Here is a 17,867-nt window from a genome sequence, read left to right on the forward strand (position 1 = left end):
TGCATCCATCCATCTATTATCTATCTAAATAGATATCTAAATATCTAAATCTCTATTTATCTCTAGGGTTAGCACAATGATGGACCTGAAGTGAACATTTAATAAATGTCTCCACTTGACTTAAATTGGGTTATTCATTAGTTTTGCTATCATCTATTGCCAATAAATGAAAATATTTTATGAGAGCAGAGATCTGTGAGCAGCAGACAACCTGAATGAAAACTTCTAGACCAAAGATATCCTTGACATGGCTGGGAACACCTCAATTACACATCAAAAGAATGTTATTAGATTATTGGGAATTTAAAATATGTTTTAATGAAGAGACAGCTGCTATATGATGGAAAAGATTTAATAACAAAATCCATTATCATTAACTTTGTTGGAATAAAATTAGCCATCTGTGTATATTTCGCCTGGTTAAGTAGTTTGGGGAAAGCCATTTACAGAGGTTGCTTCTTCAGTTAAACCTTTGTTTTATATAAAAATGGAATTTGGATTTTAAACTGGTGAAATTGTGTGTGTGTGTGTGTGTGTGTGTGTGTGTGTGTGTGTGTGTGTGTGAATCTTACTATATGCTTAGTGGGGTTCAATATAAACATCACTCAACTATCATAAAATTGAGGTTCCCCAGTCAATTTAAAGTCCCATTATCTAACTTTATTTTTCCATAGGCAGTAAGATACAACAGCAGATACAACATTGGGCCTGGAGATAGGAAGACTGAGGTAAAATCCAGCTTCAGACACTTACATATAAGCTATGACCCTGGGGAAATTACACAATCTTTTTTGCATCAGTTTTCTCATCTGTAAAATGAGCAGGAAAAGGAAATCCCAAACCATTCCAGTATCTCTGCCAAAAACAAACACATTATCATGAAGGTCTGGATGTGACTGAAACAACTGAATAATAAAATTATATAGGCATGCTAAGGGTTTCAATGAGGAGAACCATAAAAGGTGGTATGATATCCACCCTCTCCAAGCAGAATGAGATTTCAACCAATTTAGAGCTTTTTATTTGGAGCACTAGCACTGCTGTTGTGTCATGAGGCCCTTCCAATGAAGTTTTACTTTAAGGTCTCATCATTGCAGGGATATGATCCATGACTGAAGGTCATAATGATGGAGCACAGACTCTAGAAAAGCCAGATAGGCTTTGAACATGGCGGATTTTACTATATCAGTCGTGAATTTCAGCTCAGAAAACTCAATCTTTGTACCCAAAAGTTGAGAATCATGGTGACTACTAGAATGTAAGTAGACCTTCTATGTCAGAAGTTCTTAAATCCAAGTGATCTCCACGCATAGATTTCCTTATGAATGTGTATGTGTTTGTGTGTATGTGTGTGTGTGTGTGTTTGTGTGTCTGAGATAAGCTTTGAATTCAGTTTTTCTAATTCAGATATATAATTAAAACTATCCACTATGCAACCAAGCAACATTTCATCAATTTATCTCATACAGATCACCTATCTAATTTAATACAATTTTCTAAATTATGTGAAATTATCTAAATTGCTTAATCCTCGATCAAGTTGAATGTAAGCTCTTAAAGGGAAAGGGCTATTTTGTCTGTTTGGTTTTGATGGGGTGAATAAGAGCACAGAAAAAGAGCCCAGGTCTTTGGTAGTTAGGAGGACTAAAAAGAGGGACATTGACTGGAGGAGCCTTTTTGTTGAATTTAAGCAGAATTTAAGTGGTCCTTTGTTACAATGGGCCTTAGTTGAATTCTACAGTTTCTTTTGGAGACAAACAGGGAGGAGCATTGACAGGATTCTCTTGTCCTTCACTGGGTCCCTTTCTTGTCCTTCAGTAGGTTTTTGTTGCAATGGGTCCTCGAATTCCTTGACAAAATGATCATGATCCCCATAGTTGATGTATCCAACCAGCAGGCCAACCTATAGATATCAACCACAAGGTTATTTTTCTCCTATAAATGAATTTATTGGTACCCCACTTTACTAGCTCTTCTTTTAGGAATTTAATCTATTTAGTAACCATCACAATGGTACATTTCTTAGGAACTTTGCCTGACTTATGGCATCTTTCCCCTTGTTAATTAACTTTTTTGGGAGAAACTTACCCCACTTACTAAGTATTACAATTACAGCTTCATTAGGAACATAGCCCCTTCTTATGGGGTCTTTCCTTTGCTATGGCATCTTTGCCATTGCTAATTCAGAGTTCTGTTGGGGAACTTCAACCTTGTTTTTTTCCCTTTGTTAATTCCCATTCCCACTAAATTCCCATTTGGAACTTAACCTGCTGCCAACAGCATAATAAAATCTTTGCCTCTTGGTTTGGGGATGGTCTAAGCCTACACATTTTTTTGAGACACCTCGACACACTGGCTGAAGTTTTAATATATTGTCAAGGTTCGATCCCACATCTCATCTATTTGTCTTTGAATCTCTAGTACTGTGTGCCTACAAGTTGTTTAATAAATGCATGTTTGGTTAGAATATACAATCATAAGTATTGACCTTTATATTATATGGGCAAAAGGAAATATTATTCTTCATTCAGTCAGTCAATATTTACTTCATAAATGTGCCAGCCACCGTGCAAATATGTTGTACAGTAGATGTTTAATGTCAGTTGATTGATTAATTCAGCTACTAGCCTCTGATTCTACGACCATACATACATGATTTCAGTTTCTCTCTTGATAAGATTGTCAGAAACCTGGAGAACAATCAGTATATGAGCCTCATTTTGTGGTTACTTGAAACACAGTAATGAGTCTCACACTTTAGTTTAAAGGTAAGGAATTGTCAAAGGTATTTTTACAAAATCAGTGACGCTTTTCCTCCATTGGCCTGACCTGAATTTAGTGACTACATCTGCCCTGAATGACAAATCTAAAAATTGCTTTTGAGGTTGACTATTTCCATAAAATACTGACACGCAACTTGTTTGACATCAGCATGGTTGACATCAAGAAGATGAGGGCAGAATTTATCCTTGTTATGACAGGGGAGAGAGCCTGTGATGTAATGATCTTTTACACAAGAGAAGAAAGGTTGATCCACTTGCAAGTGGAGTCAGGGGAATAGGGAACCATAAATTATTTCCACAGCTTTTGCTATTTCCACCAAAATGGTTACTCCCACTGATACAGATAGCAACTCATCTCTGCCCTCTTGGCCCTTGCCATTGTGCTTATGGGCCTGGAAGCTGCTCCAATATAATCCTTTTGTTGCTTTCTGTGCAAAAATCCTGCTGTCCCTGTGCTCTCCTTTGCCTTTTCTCAGTGACTGGCTCACTTTCCCCCTTTCCCATCATCCCCTCACTGGGCTGGATGGGCAAAGTATATTTCTAGGACATGGGGAAAGGGACTCAGATTTGGAGTCCTTGGCTTCAAATTCTAACTGGACAGCTAGTCTTCTCTGAGACCCTGGGCAATTATCATTGTTATCATTAATAATGACAGTACTAATTAGCGCTAATACTAATTGCCATTATTTATATAGTACTTTAAAGTTTGCCGAGACTGTTACTGATATTTTTCTCATTTGATTCTCATAGAAAAGTTCATGCAGGTGCTATTATCATCCTTATTTTTCATAAGAAGAGAGTGAAACAAAGAGTCCTGTGAATTTCTCAAGATAACATGGCTAATGAATGCTTGAAGCAAGATTCTAACACAGATCTTCCTGACTCCACCCCTAGCACCAGCCAGCATACTCAGTCCCCAACAGCGGTGAGCTGGTACAGTCAATTCCCATGTATGGCAACAATTTCCTCATCTATAAATGGAAGGCATTTTAATATCTCAAGATTCTCATCCTTTGTGTGTGTGTGTGTGTGTGTGTGTGTGTGTGTGTGTGTGTGTGATGTGCACTCTTTCTGACAATCTGGGGAAGCCTCTGGAGTCCTTCTCAAAATTATTTTTTAATAATTAAAAAAATTCAGAACGAAGTCAGTGAAAATAAAGATATGATTTTTTTCCCATTTAAGTTTACATACTCCCCTGAAATCTATCAACACATACTATTTCAGTCCCTGTTAATTGGAAAGCACTATGTCTCCAAAGGCAAAATGAAAGTTTCCATGTTCCCAAAGACCTTACTTTTCCCCCTCTTTGGGGATATATTATCTACACACAAGAATTTAAAAATAAAATATAGAAATACAAGGCAGTTTTAAGAGGTGGGATTAATTAAGGAGAAATAGGGAGCAGGAATTACTCAGTGAATAACATTTGAGAGCATTTATTTTGGCAAAAGGGAAAGCCAGAAAAATACTATAAAAATTTGGGAATGCAAGATCACCCTCTTTTGAGGAGTTGGGGAGTGGCAATAGAATGAGGGAAGATTTAGATGAAATTTCATGAAAGGAAACGCCATCTGAACTTGGCCTTGAAGGATGAAAAGGATTTCTACTGCCAGAGATACTTGTTTGAAGCAAGACTAATGGGAAGAAACCAAGGGAGTAAGGATAGAATCCCACTGAAAGGTGAACCACATGGTTGATACAGTAAGACAGATACTGGAATGATCAATGAGTGCAGCCTGGAATGAGATTAGGTCTAGACAGGGGGATTCAAAGATGATTGGGCTGGTACCCTCCTTTGATTCAAACATTGAAAGGGAATTATAAAAAAAAAAGTTTGAAAATCAAATTGGGACCATATCCACAATGACTTTGAATGCCAAGGTGAGAACCTAGCATTGGTTTGCTAGACAATAGGGAGCCATTCATAACCAAAGCAGAGATTTAGAAATACTGATGTAGCAGAAATATGCATAATAGACTGGAAAAGTGAAAGACATGGGAGTCAGCATTTTTAGAGCCCCAACTCCTTGCTTGACACTGTGCTAAGTAATTTTTTTTATCTTTTTACAAATATTATCTCAAATTATTTTTAAAAATAATATCTCAAATATTATCTCATGATTCTCAAAACACCCTAATATTATCACTGTCTTTTTAAAGTCGAGGAAGGGAAACACATGGAAGTCAGGTGATTTGTCCATAGTCACAGAGACAATGTGTCTGGGAGCATATGTCAACCAAGGCTTTCTACATGATTCACTCTTAGTGTGTAATATTGTAAAGACTTTGACTTTGCATCCAGGTGTCCTGATCTTAGTTCCCTAGTAAAATCTGGGAACTCTTTGGTTTCTTGATTGCTATCTTGGCTTCTTTTATTATTTCATTTTTCAATAAATAAAACCTTTCTTTCTATTCTTCCCATCCTCCCAACCAAGCAAATATTCCTCTCTTTGTATGACATCCTATCAGTCCACACCTCGTTCTTCCAAGTCTTACTTTCCAATAATCCTCAGCAAGGACCTTCTCTTGAGTTTTCTTCCATTATTACAAAGCATTCTCCATTGCATTTTCTGCCTTCCCTCTTTTCATTTTCCTCCCTTGTTCTCATCTCTCTCCCTTCCTTCCACTCATTGAGCCTCATTGATGAAGCCTTCTCTAAATAGAGCATCTTTCATTCACCTCGGACTTCCCCAGATCATTTAATAAATTTGAGCAACCAAAGTTATCATAGGTCCACTACAGGAAGGATGTGCTGTTAGATCATTGATATAAAACTAGAGGAACTTTAGGGCTCATTGAGTCAAATCTTCTCATTTTACATGTAAGCAAAGTGGAGCACAGAGAGGTTAATTCACTTGCCACTTAAGAAATATCAGAGAGATGTCTTCCACACTCATATCATATGTCCTAACCACTAACCCACGTTGCCTCTCACTAATATAATCAAGACTCACACTAAAGTCTTCAGAGTAAAGTTGCCTCTGTCTTAAGGTCATTAGACTTTCCCTATCACTTATGTTGGAAAATAGTCTATGTTTTGCTTTATAAAGTCCTTCACTGACCTGCCCTGGCAGCATCTTCCAGTGTCCCATCCCAGGCCAGAGCGGACCTCTTGAAGATTTTGTCAGAAGAACCCAGAGTAGTGACAGGTACTACCCAGACAGGAAGTATAAGAGATCCTGCCAAGCAGCAGGCGGAATGAGCAGTTGCCACCTGAGCAGCGCCTGGTGGAGTTTTCACAAACTGCTGGTTGTGAAATCCAACAATTGCATTGCAGCTGAGGCCTCCTCCATTCCAACAGCAACAGCCTATTTCTCAACCCTGTGACAGGCTGGGCCTCCTTGGGAGCCGAGTTTCCATCCACCCTCTCACGAGTGTGGGGTTTGAAAAGCAAACACCTACACCCAGGCTGCCGTGCTCTAAACACAGAAGCCAGGCAAGAGGAGAAGAAAGGCTTGGATAGCAACCCTTTGAGTGCCCACTTTAGAGCAATCAATCAACTGTGCTAGGGGCCAAGGAGAGAATCACAAAATGAGAACTAATGCCCATCCTCAAGGGGACCTACGGTTTCCTGGGGAGGCAAACCATGCCCTCAAGTGGAGTCAAGGTACGTGAAAAATAAATCCAAAGAAAGAAGGGCAAGGGGAGGGAAATAACAACTGGGGGCAATCAGCAAGTTTTTCTGACTCTTCTCATTTCTGCTGAAGGCTACAGGAGCTCTGGCTAGTGTTCATGCCCCCCTCCCCTACTCTGCCCCTGCTCTCTTAGAGGCTGATGGATCAATGCTACATCCTTCTCTGGAATCAATTTCCACCTCTCCTATCAGACATTTTTTTTGTCATGAATTCATTCTTTCTTCTACAGCAAATTACATCCTGAGTCATCCCTCTCCCCAATCTCTGACCTTTCTTATCTGTGGTTTCCTAGCATGCTGCCTCCAAGTATGCCTGATTCTCTCCATCCAAACCAAAAATAAAACACTTCACTAGACCTATCAATGCCCTCGGGCTATCATCCTCATCTCTCAGCTTTTTCAGCTTAACTCCAGCTTCCATAATTGCTGCCTCAGCTTGCTTCCCTCTAAATCCTCTAACTCTTGATGCAATCTGCTCTGCTTCCAGTCTCCTACCAGCTGATGCTGCCCTCTGCCCACTTCTCTTAATTATCACACCTTCAGGTCTAGTCTTAGTTTTCATACTTCCCCAATGGCCTGCTTCTTTTGATCTGATTGACCAGTACCACCCACCCCAAGATATAATCTCCTCTCTGGGTGCAGATGACCCTATGGAGCTTCAGGCAAGTTCCTTAGCCGTGCTGAGCCTCCAGTCTGCTCTACAAAATGGACATGCTACTTGGGTCCTGTAGCACTTAACCCTTCTGCCTGGCTCAAGTCTCAGATGAGAATACATTTAAAATTAAAAGTGCTATGGAAATGTGCAAGAGAAATCCAGTCACTTAGCATTAGAACAACAACAAAAAAAGGATTTTTTTTTTCCACAGGGGCTTCTGATCATTAACAGAGTACTGTCAATTCAATGAATAAAAGCTTTCATATTTGTAAAATATTACATATTTAAACAGAATTCCTCATCATGGATTCTTTTAGGAACTAATAAATGCACGACCTGGTTAAAGATCTGTTTAGCAGCAGATTTAAAGACTATGATGATAGTGAGTGCGGCAATGGTGATGATGATGACAAAAATAATAAGGATGGAATGAAAACCCCATCTCCTATTTCTTAGTTTGGCAACACATAATAAAGCTTCCTTCAAAACATCATTAAAGTACAGGGTGCCTCAGATCAATCCTTAGTGGTCCTTTCTCTGGCAGGGATTAGCCTGTTGATTCATGGTAATGAAGCTTTCCATTAACCCAATTAAGGATCATTTATCTAAATTAGGTCAAACATATCTACGTTTGATACTAATCAACCCCTAGGTTTAAGACTAAGAGGTTAGATTAAATGGTCTCCTAGGTATCAGTAGTTCTGGGCAGTAAGAATACTTCTTTATGTCTTAACCCACATTTTCTACCTTTCTCTTATCATTTTCAATGTGCTTCCTTCATAGTTTTCATTTCAGAAAGTATGGATTTTACTTGATTTCTGCCCCTCAAAAGTCCTCACTCAAGCTCTTTGGTAACCATCGGGGACCAGTTACTGGTGACAAAAAGATGGGATAAAAACAGCCTGTGATTTATGGACACAGGGAAGTCCTCTGTGAGGAAATTCTGTTTCTCCATGAAAGTTTGTACCTTCTTCTCAATTTTGGATCTTAGTTGCTTAAAGCAATGAGAAGGTCACTTACTTACTAAGGAGGTTGGGTAACAAATGTCAGTAAGAAACAGGGCCTGAACCTAGGTCTCCTATGCTCTAAGGTTAGCTCTGTTACCTACAATATGCTGCTTCTTGAAGATATGAAGGAAAAAAGGAAATAAGCCTGTGTTTGGGTATAGGATCCAATGGACTTGGTGATAATGATGCAAAGAGGAAGAATTAACCTACATGGGGATAAACAGACATAATGTGCACCCCTTCCGTAATTTGCTCATACCACAGCTGACATAGTGTGTTGAGTTCTATTTCTAGATGGCCCATTTGAAAGAGAAATCATTCATCTGAATGTCAGCCAGGCAGCAATCAAGATGGGTGAGAATCCTTAATCTGGAAGGGGAAGTCACCTTCTGTGGAATTAGGGTACACTCACTGAAACAGAAAAAGAACCTCAAGAAAGCCATGTGAAATGGCAAAGAACCCCAGAAAGCAAGTTTCTGAATCTGGATTTGAATCCAGTCCTTTGAGCTCAATCTAGTATTCTTGCCATTTCACTTGCAGGGGCCTTGAGTTCATGAAATATGAGCATTGTAGAAAGAAATTGGAGATATTTGGTCTGGAGGACAGAAAGTTATGGGACACTGAGGAAGCAGAGACATTATATTATAGCTCTTATAATTAAAAACATGCAATGTTGAAGCAGGATGAACTTCTAGTTGGTGTTAGAGAGAAGAACCAGGCACAAGAGTGGAGATTTTTAAAAAGAAAAAAAAAATTAGGCCTAACATTAGGAAGAAGAAAACAATTTAAAAAAAAAAATCAGGTGGACGGCAGGCAGATATATTCCTAATAAGAACCACAGCAAACTGTGAACTGCCTCAGAAATCTTCCAGCAGAGACTGAGACCTACTTCCTGGAAAAGATGGAAAAGGCCCATCAACAGCACAGCTCCCTCATGGACTAAGGCCCTGTCCTCCCCCATTCAAATATTCTATTATTCTGCAAATCCTGAACTTTGCAAACCACCTATTTTCTTGCTGACTAATTTACTAATGTATTTATTTATTTTGCAGTTTTCCTACTAAAGTACTCAAGTTTCAAAGCATGGGCTGTGCAGGGTGGTCCACTTTGCCAAATGTTCTTCCTGGTATTATTTAAATTGAATTGACTCACTGTATTATTATGTTTAACATTCTGTCCTATAACTAAAGAGATCAAGAAAGGTACAAAGTATTATGCAAGTTTAGAGGAAACTGGGCTTCCTGGATAGGGAGTACAAGGATAAAGGATCATCTACACAATTTCAATAGTAGAGATGGGGAGAAAAAAGTGGGAGGGCATTTGGGTATTATAGTAAGTTAGAAGAAACAGATGGGGGAAGCAACGGAAGTGCTTGAGGGAAAGCAAGTAAAGTGGTTTGGCTAAAGCAAAAAGTAGAGCAGAAAAGGGAAAAAAATAATCTTGTGGAGGATGAATTTTATTTGATAAGCACTAGAGAGCTATTTTTAAACAGAGAATTGGTTACTTTATAGTAGTCATGGTTGGCCATGATGCTGTCTCTGATCCCTTGATTTTATATATATATATAGATATAGATATAGATATAGATATATATAGATATATATAGATATAGATAGATAGATATAGATATAGATATAGATAGATAGAGATATAGAGATATAGAGATATAGATATAGATATAGATAGATATAGATATAGATATAGATATAGATATAGATATAGATATAGATATAGATATAGATATAGATATAGATATAGATATAGATATATATAGATAGATATAGATATAGATATAGATATAGATATAGATATAGATATAGATATAGATATAGATATTTCCATGTTTTCTCCCCATCTGGATGTTAGGAAGACAGTTTGTTGTTGTTGTTGTTTGTTTGCTTTGTTTTGTTTTCACTTGCTTGTTTGTTTTTCCCCTTTGTATCTTCACAGCTTAGCATGTAGTAATATTCACTTAATAAATATTTTATAATATAAAATAATTTTATTAATAAATAAAGCTTAATAAATATTCATTGGCTGCATTGATTAGTAGTTGTTTGCTTATCTTTCTTATTTTCTGCTTTTATTTAAAACTTTTTGAGCGTGTGGGGCCAGGCTTCTGCTCTATCCTGATACATAATATTACATTATAGTCCAACAGGGGATGAAGCAGAGAAAGATGCTTGGCCATTGGGGATTATAATAGAAACTGGAAGGGACCTTTGAGGTCATGTGGGCAAGCACTTCATTTCACTGATGAGAACTGACTGAGGCCTATAGAGGAGAAGTAACTGCTAAAGGTCAACCAGACCACAAGGGGCTCTGCCAGATTCCAACTGAGCTCCTGGGATTCCCCAGTTGGAAATAAAAAAAAAAAAGTTTTCATATGATTATTTTCAGTGGAGGAAACAGACCTGAAGATTCCTGGATTGGAGGATTTTCTGCTTAGAAAAAAATGGCTTTTTGAAAACATGAATTTCTGACCTTTCTAGTTCAGGCTCATCTTGACCTATTTAATTTATGGCTTTAAAACATTGGCAGTGGACAATGTCTGAAGAGATCATTGTGTGATTTTTGTGGGTGCTACAGAGTGTTCCCCATCTCATCCCCAGCATTCCCCAGATCCAATAAGCTATGCCTTAAAGACATAGATCCTGATTTGCAGAGGAAAAATGTGTCATGATATGTCAAAGGGAATTAACATCAGTGAGCATGACTCCTTATCAGTTCTTTTTGGAATAGATCTTCAGCTGACCATATATGATCAAAGGAGGTAGAATGAGCTGAAATCACCAGCTGCCTCTAAGTGCAGGAGAACAGTGCTCCCCATCTGCTCACTCTTCACTTGTTTTGTTCTCCTCTGAAGGGAAAGCAATGAACTTGCATAAAACTTCAGCCCCCTCCCACCCCACTCCCACACTGCCTTCACCTACAACCATTCATGCAAAGTAAAGTAGTTTAGCAAACTGCTTAAAGAAGGAACATTTAATTCAGCAAAGCTCTTCATGTCTGGGTACTAGCTCTTCATTAGCATTTTTAATGTAAAGAAAAGATAGCCTACAGTAAAGCTTACCGTTTTCTTAGAGAACCACAAAATGTTTTAAATACTGGCTTCTTAGCCAGGATCATGGAGGATGCCCCTAAAAATGCCCAAGTGGAATCAGTTATCCTTGTGGGGGGTCAACTCTGCCCCATATTCAGGATTCTCACAGACATCAAGCCATAGGAAATGTCCTAGTCTCCCAAATGAAAGTCATAGCCCTTCAAAGGAAATAAGCCGAACATGACAGAAAAAAAAATAATGATAAGTGTAAGATTATTGTCCTAGTTTGTTGCTGGAGTTGTGAAAGGATTCAACCATTCTGGAGAGCAATATGGAAGTATTCCCAAAAAGCTGTCAAATTATATACTCTTTGATCCAGCAGTGTCTCTACTGGGCCTGTATCCCAAAGAGAGCATAAAGGAGGGAAAAGAACCCACATATGCAAAAATATTGATGGCAGCCCTTCTTGTAGTGGCAAGAAACTGAAAACTGAGTAGATGCCCATCAATTGGAGAATGGGTGAATAAATTATGGTATACGAATGGTGTGGAATATTATTGTTCTCTAAGAAATGATCAGGAGGATGATTTCAGAGAGTCCTGGAGAGACTTACATGAACTGATAATGAGTGAAGTGAGCAGAACCAGGAGATCATTGTACATGGCAAGATCAATATTATATGATGATCTTTCCAACAATAAGATGACTGATGCCAGTTTCAATGATCTTATGTTGAAGATAGCATCTGCATCCACAGAGAGGACTGAGTATGGATCACACCACAGGATTTTTATTTTTTTAGTTGTTTGTATTTTGTTTTCTTTCTGTTTTCTCCTTTTTGATCTGATTTTTCTTGTATGATATGATAATTATGAAAATATGTATGGAAGAATTGCACATATTTAACATACGTTGAATTATTTGCTGTCTACAGCAAGAAGTGAAGGAGAAAAAATTTTGGAACACAAGATTTTGCATGAGTGAATATTGAAAACTATCTATGAATATGTTCTGAAAATAAAAAATCTTTAAAAAAGAAATAAGCTTAGTTATTAATCTTAAAAAATAAATATAATATTTTCCTTCCTTATTTCTGATATTGCTGCAGAAGCTGAATGGACCATTTATGTTTATCCATTATATCCCGGACAGATGCCATAGGTCAATATAACGCTGCCCTCAGATTTGAATAGGAAGAGAAAATCAGTCTGTATTACCTGTTGGGAAATTGTACCATGTTCTGAATGATCTCAAGTCAAATGCAGTAATATTTTTAACATTAACACCTTTACAGTGATGAGAATTGGCTGTGAATCAGGAAAGGATACGATGTTCTGGGATTCCAGATTTGGAACTAAGAGAACCTCATCTGCTCCCCCCACACACGCACCTTTATTGTGAAGGTGTGGAAACCAGGATGCAGACAGGCTAACTGCAGCTGATGTGAAGGATCATAAAATACAAGTGGTAAGTAAAAGTATTTAGCAGGGCAGCCATTGACAGTGCCATGTTTATAAGACATAATGCCAAAGCAATAATTGAAAATAGGCATGATATTAATTAAATTAAATTAAAATTAATATGATGTCCTTTAACTACAGAATTGACCATTTGGCTCACTGATGAAATCATATCTAGTGGCTCCCTGTAGGGAAAAAAAAAGAATTTCCTCTGGCTTCTCAAGACCTTTATAACTTAGTCCCAACCCATCCTTACAGGATCATTATATATGGCTCCCCTTAAAACACCCTAGAATGCCGCCAAATTGCCATCTGTACTCTTCCTCATACCTGGCACTTCATCTGCCATCGCCAGGTTCTTTCATTGACCAGATCACATACTTAGATTGCATTCTCTCTTTTTTTTTCCAGCTCAAAGAATCATTTTCCCTCACGATGAAACTCAAGCAACACCTTGTACACGAAGCCTTTCCTGCTCTCACACCTGCTTGTGTTCTTCCAACTAAACAAACTTTATCTACTTATATTCACTTGTCCTTTCCTTTCTTCCCTCCATTTCTGTCCCTTCCCCTTCTTTTCTCTCCTCTTCTTTCTTTTCTCCTTTCTTATTTTCTGTATGTGTGTTTGCTTTTTTTGGGGGAAAGGCATGGCTTTTTAGCTCTCATGTCTCATTCAGTATATGGAACATGGTATATAATTAATAAATGCTCATTGATTGGTTAGTAGAAAGGGAGATAAGCTAGTTGTACTTGAAGCCAACTATCCTATCCTCCTTGAATCTCATCTTCTTCAAGCCACACATGCCCAGCTTTCTGAGTCAGCATATGCTACATAGTCATAAAGCCCTTCCCCATCCCCCATGATTTCCTTTGGATTCTCCCTAAGTTTTTAATACCCATCCTAAAATGAGGCACAAAAATGCCCAATAATGCACTAGGTGTGGCTTAACAAGGAGCATAGGAAGATGTGGCTGAATTCTATGCTGGACTTTTGATCACAGATTTACAAGAAAATCCATTTTATGTATTTTAACCAAATTCAATCTGTTTACGCTTGATGTCCCACATGGTTTCTGCCCCCCCCAATAGTGACTTCCTATGGAGATGGACTTTGTTGTAAATGCTTGCTTCTGAATGAATATCGATTCAGGAGTGAGAAATTCAAGAATAAAGGGAAGCTTCTTCCAGGATCACCCACTGTAGTTAGCCAGTGATGCTTCAATGATTCATGAGCCTTCTCACTAATGAGCCTCCTACCATCTATTGATCGTGCTTGATAGCTAACAGATTTTTAATGTAGCCAATTAATTTTCCATAAGTGGCTGGAGTTCAAATAAAGGAAAATATACTCATATGTAAAGAACTATGAGTTGCATTACTCAGAGAATATTCAGCTACAGTATCATTGTCTGCTCCCAATGCCACTAAATCTAGATTGGTCCAGGGATGAAGAGTTTTGAATTCTCTGATATGTCATTTTGCCACTGGCCTGAAAAGGCACTGAGATGGTCTTATATTCTCTTAGTGTATTAGCAGCAGCATGGGCAAAGGTGAACCATCTACTGCATCCCCAGCCCCACAATTGCTCTTCCCCTGGAAAATGACTACAATAAGGCCATTGGTTCATCTTCAGACTGTCTATTTTTACAAACATAAATTCAAGATTTCTCAGGCAGAATCACAACAAGGCTTCTAGTGTTCAGACTGTCCTGTCAAATAGTTTCCTTACAATTCAAAAATTCTTCAATGTTTGCTTTGTTAAAGGAATCACATCGCAAGTTAAAAAAATAAAGGGTGTCATGTTGCAAAAAGATGTCCCATAAAAATCCCAGTGAGAAGTGTCACTTTCAGAGGCATCAGTTTCCACTGGTTTCTCACTGCATAACATAGTCCACATACTTAAAAGTAATATTGACACCACAAATGAACTCCACAGTTGGCGATTGTGCGTTTGCCTTCTTCCATACATGATCATTGCTTTTGTTGGTCTGTATCCACTGTGAAACTCAGTCAAAGTCAAAGTCATTTGAAAAAAATCTTCAAGAGAAAGAGAAAGAGTCCTTGATTTATGGCATTTTTTCCCTGTGGAAAATTTCCATTATTCTCCTTAATATCTGACTTTTTAAAATATTGAGACTGTCTGGCCCAATATAATGTGAGCTGAAATGAGATAGATGAATTTGAATTTTGTCTCTGACAGTTACTAGCGATTTGGACTGAGAAAAGTCATTTAATTTCATAGAGCCTCAGTTTCCTCAACTATCAAATTACTTCATTATCATAATTGATTTATTATGAAGAAGTTTTTATATATTAAAATACTAGAGAATTTTAAAAAATTTTTATATTAGCAAAAAGTTGTGAAAATAAACATTTTGGATAATCTTTAAAAGTAAAGAAATCAGTGAATTGCATTCATCTGAGGGGAAAAAAAAAACAACATTTTTTTTTTTGGAGATTTTGACATGTACTAGGTATACAAAGATCAGAACCAAACTGTCCAGGGCTTTAAGAGTTTACATTCTATTGATTGGAATGGAAGTTCAGTACATTTAAAGGTTACAAAACTGAAAGGGAAAAGGGTTTATTTCTTCTTCGCTTTGATCATGATGGCAGGGAAGGGATTGTTTTTATGGGATAGTATTTCATAGCATGTAGGGATAATAATAGACTCCCTCACTTTGTGTGGAGAAGCCTAGTGTGTTAATAGTCTTCAGAATATGAAGTATAGGATCTTCTAAAGCCCAAAACACAGCCAAAGTGTTAGGATTACTAGGTGAGAACTCAGGTTGACTTGATAGTTCCCTGGCTCAGATTATAAGAGGAGCAAGCTCATTGGTTGGAGTACTTCTTCCCAGAAGCCCTTGAATTACACCACACCCCATACTCTGGGAGGATAAAAGAGGCAACATTGAGCTTGGAGAGCAGTCTGCCTGGGGAAGGACAAGAGCTGGAGGAGATTCAGAGCCAGGATTCAGGAAGAAGAAGAGGCTGGCTGGAGGCTCCAGAAGCCTCCCAAGAAACCTGCTCATAGAGGAAAAGATTATACAGAAAAGAAACCTCCTCCCAGAGAAGGATTACAACTGAGAGACAATCAGAACATTACACCAAAGATTTTAGGAATATCATTTCTCTTGAGGCTCGGATTTGATTGTTTTCTTCTCTAAATAACATAAACATGACATTGCCTCAGAGCCCCATTTTGAATAATTAGGACCATGTTTCACCATTTCCAAAAGTTCCCTTTGGTGGTTTCTCTTTGGAATAAGAACCATGTCCAGTTAGCATAAGAAACACAAGATTCTTGACGAACAGAGCCACTGAATCCTCATGATGATCTGGAGTTGACTAAATACTAAGAAAGGCAATGGAACATTTTTCTCCCTTCAAAATAACTTTAGGGAACTGCCCATTTTATGAATCTCCTTTGAGTTCTTTCAGAAGAAGCAGCACTAATGATTAGATGTGGGTGTCCAGAAGAGCTTCCAGCGAAGGCAGGATGATAAGGACAATCTGACCTTAATTATTAATTTAACTAGATCGTCATCCTTGAAGACATAGGCTGTGGGTGCGCTGGAGTTGAACCTTGAAGGAAGCTAATCTAGAGAATGGGGGACAATGAAGTCTGTGGAATCAGCACCTGGACTCTGTCCACCTCCTCTCGTTAGCCTCAGACTAAAGCAGTCAGTCAATTAATATGTATGTTTACATTTCCTGCTACATTATAGCCATGATGATAGACACTGAGGACACTAAGAGAAAGGAGCCTATATTCAGCCAGGGGAGAGGATAGACATTGACCTCTGTGTCTATATATACATATATACATCTTGGTTAATGCAATTCAGCCATTTTTCAGTCCTATCCAATTCTTCACAACCCCATTTTAAGGTTTTCTTGGCAAAGACATTGGAATGGCTTGCCATTTCCTTCTCTTACAAATGAGGAAATTGAGGCAAGCAGAGTTAAGTGATTTGCCCAGAGTCATCCTGGGTAAGGAGTCTGAGGCCAGATTTGAACTCTCCTCACTGAAATTTCTTCCCTGAAATTTATCACTATAACAGGACTTCTGGACTTGAAGTCTTTATGAATAATGATCTATACCTAACTGGCACAGAGAGATGTCAGCAGCAGGCAGAGCCTATGGGGACTATTTAATTTCACTCAGCCAGAGCATGACAAAGTTGGGATTTAAACCCAAGTTCAAATCAGCAAATCAGCATCACTTTTTTGTTTCTGTGAGGGGCATTCAGAAATACCCTACTTCTCCCCTTGGAGTCCTCATGCTCCACTTTTATGAGTTGCCTGAGCTATAGCTCCCTTCTATGCCCTGGGCTTCTTTCTCCCTCCTACCTTTCTGCTCCAGCCTTGTGATCCCAGAGTTTCTAGAGCGCCCCCTTCCTCCAGAAACTCCTTGTGCTCTGAGATCCCTTGTTCTTTTCTTGGCAAACTGTCCTTCGCGTTGAATTCCTGCCCTCTCTTTGGAAATTCCTGTGCATATAACTAGATGTAGTTACCTATTTTTATGCCTTTTATTTTTTCCAATGGATATATGTGCTCCCAGATGGTAGGAACTGATTAGTTTTTTCTTCATGTCTGTTATCAATGTCTAGAATGGAGCCTAACACACAGTAGGTAAATAATCATTATATATTGAATAAGAACATTAAGTTTTGATTCCATGACCACAGCTCTATCTACTGCCATCCATTTTCCCTGCCATGCTTATATGTGTGAATGCACAGAAATATACATGCATGCACATATACCATATATGCATGTATAATATACTAAGATAGACATATGTGTCTCATATATCATTATATACTTCATATATCAATTGTGTGCATTGTGTGGCTATATCATATGTGTAATCTGGGAATATATACATATATTATATGTCTCCTCTGTGATGTAATTATATATGTTGCAAACAGACATATGTATGTGTGTATATGTACATAAATGTATGTGTTTAGGTATAAGTATATAGAAATATATTATAATATAGCATATATTTGCATCTGTTTATATCTAGACATGTAAGTATATGCAGCTATGTGTGTATATATATGTATGTATGAAGAGATATTAAATGGATAGTCTCATCTCTGCTTGAAAACAAATCTCTGGATTTTAATGGGAGTGATCTAACTGTATTTAATGAAGCTCAAAGGAGGAGAGACTGCTGAGTCATGGCAGCAAAGGAATGATTTGGAGAGTCGGAAGGAACATGGAGGATATGCTCTCTTTCACAGATGTAACTGCAAACCAGTTTCAGCAGAA

At 38.1% G+C, this 17,867-nt stretch overlaps 1 long non-coding RNA gene across 1 annotated transcript in view; it reads left to right on the forward strand.

Moving 5' to 3' along the window:
- Positions 1–3,926, forward strand: part of LOC141544475 (uncharacterized) — a 15,412-nt gene extending 11,486 nt beyond the window's left edge. The window contains exon 3 of the long non-coding RNA XR_012482610.1: positions 3,534–3,926. This is a non-coding gene — a long non-coding RNA (uncharacterized LOC141544475). The remainder of the gene's footprint in view (positions 1–3,533) is intronic.
- The last annotated feature ends 13,941 nt before the right edge of the window (positions 3,927–17,867 follow it).

Source organism: Sminthopsis crassicaudata, chromosome 5, assembly GCF_048593235.1.
Source record: "Sminthopsis crassicaudata isolate SCR6 chromosome 5, ASM4859323v1, whole genome shotgun sequence".
NCBI lineage: Eukaryota > Metazoa > Chordata > Mammalia > Dasyuromorphia > Dasyuridae > Sminthopsis > Sminthopsis crassicaudata.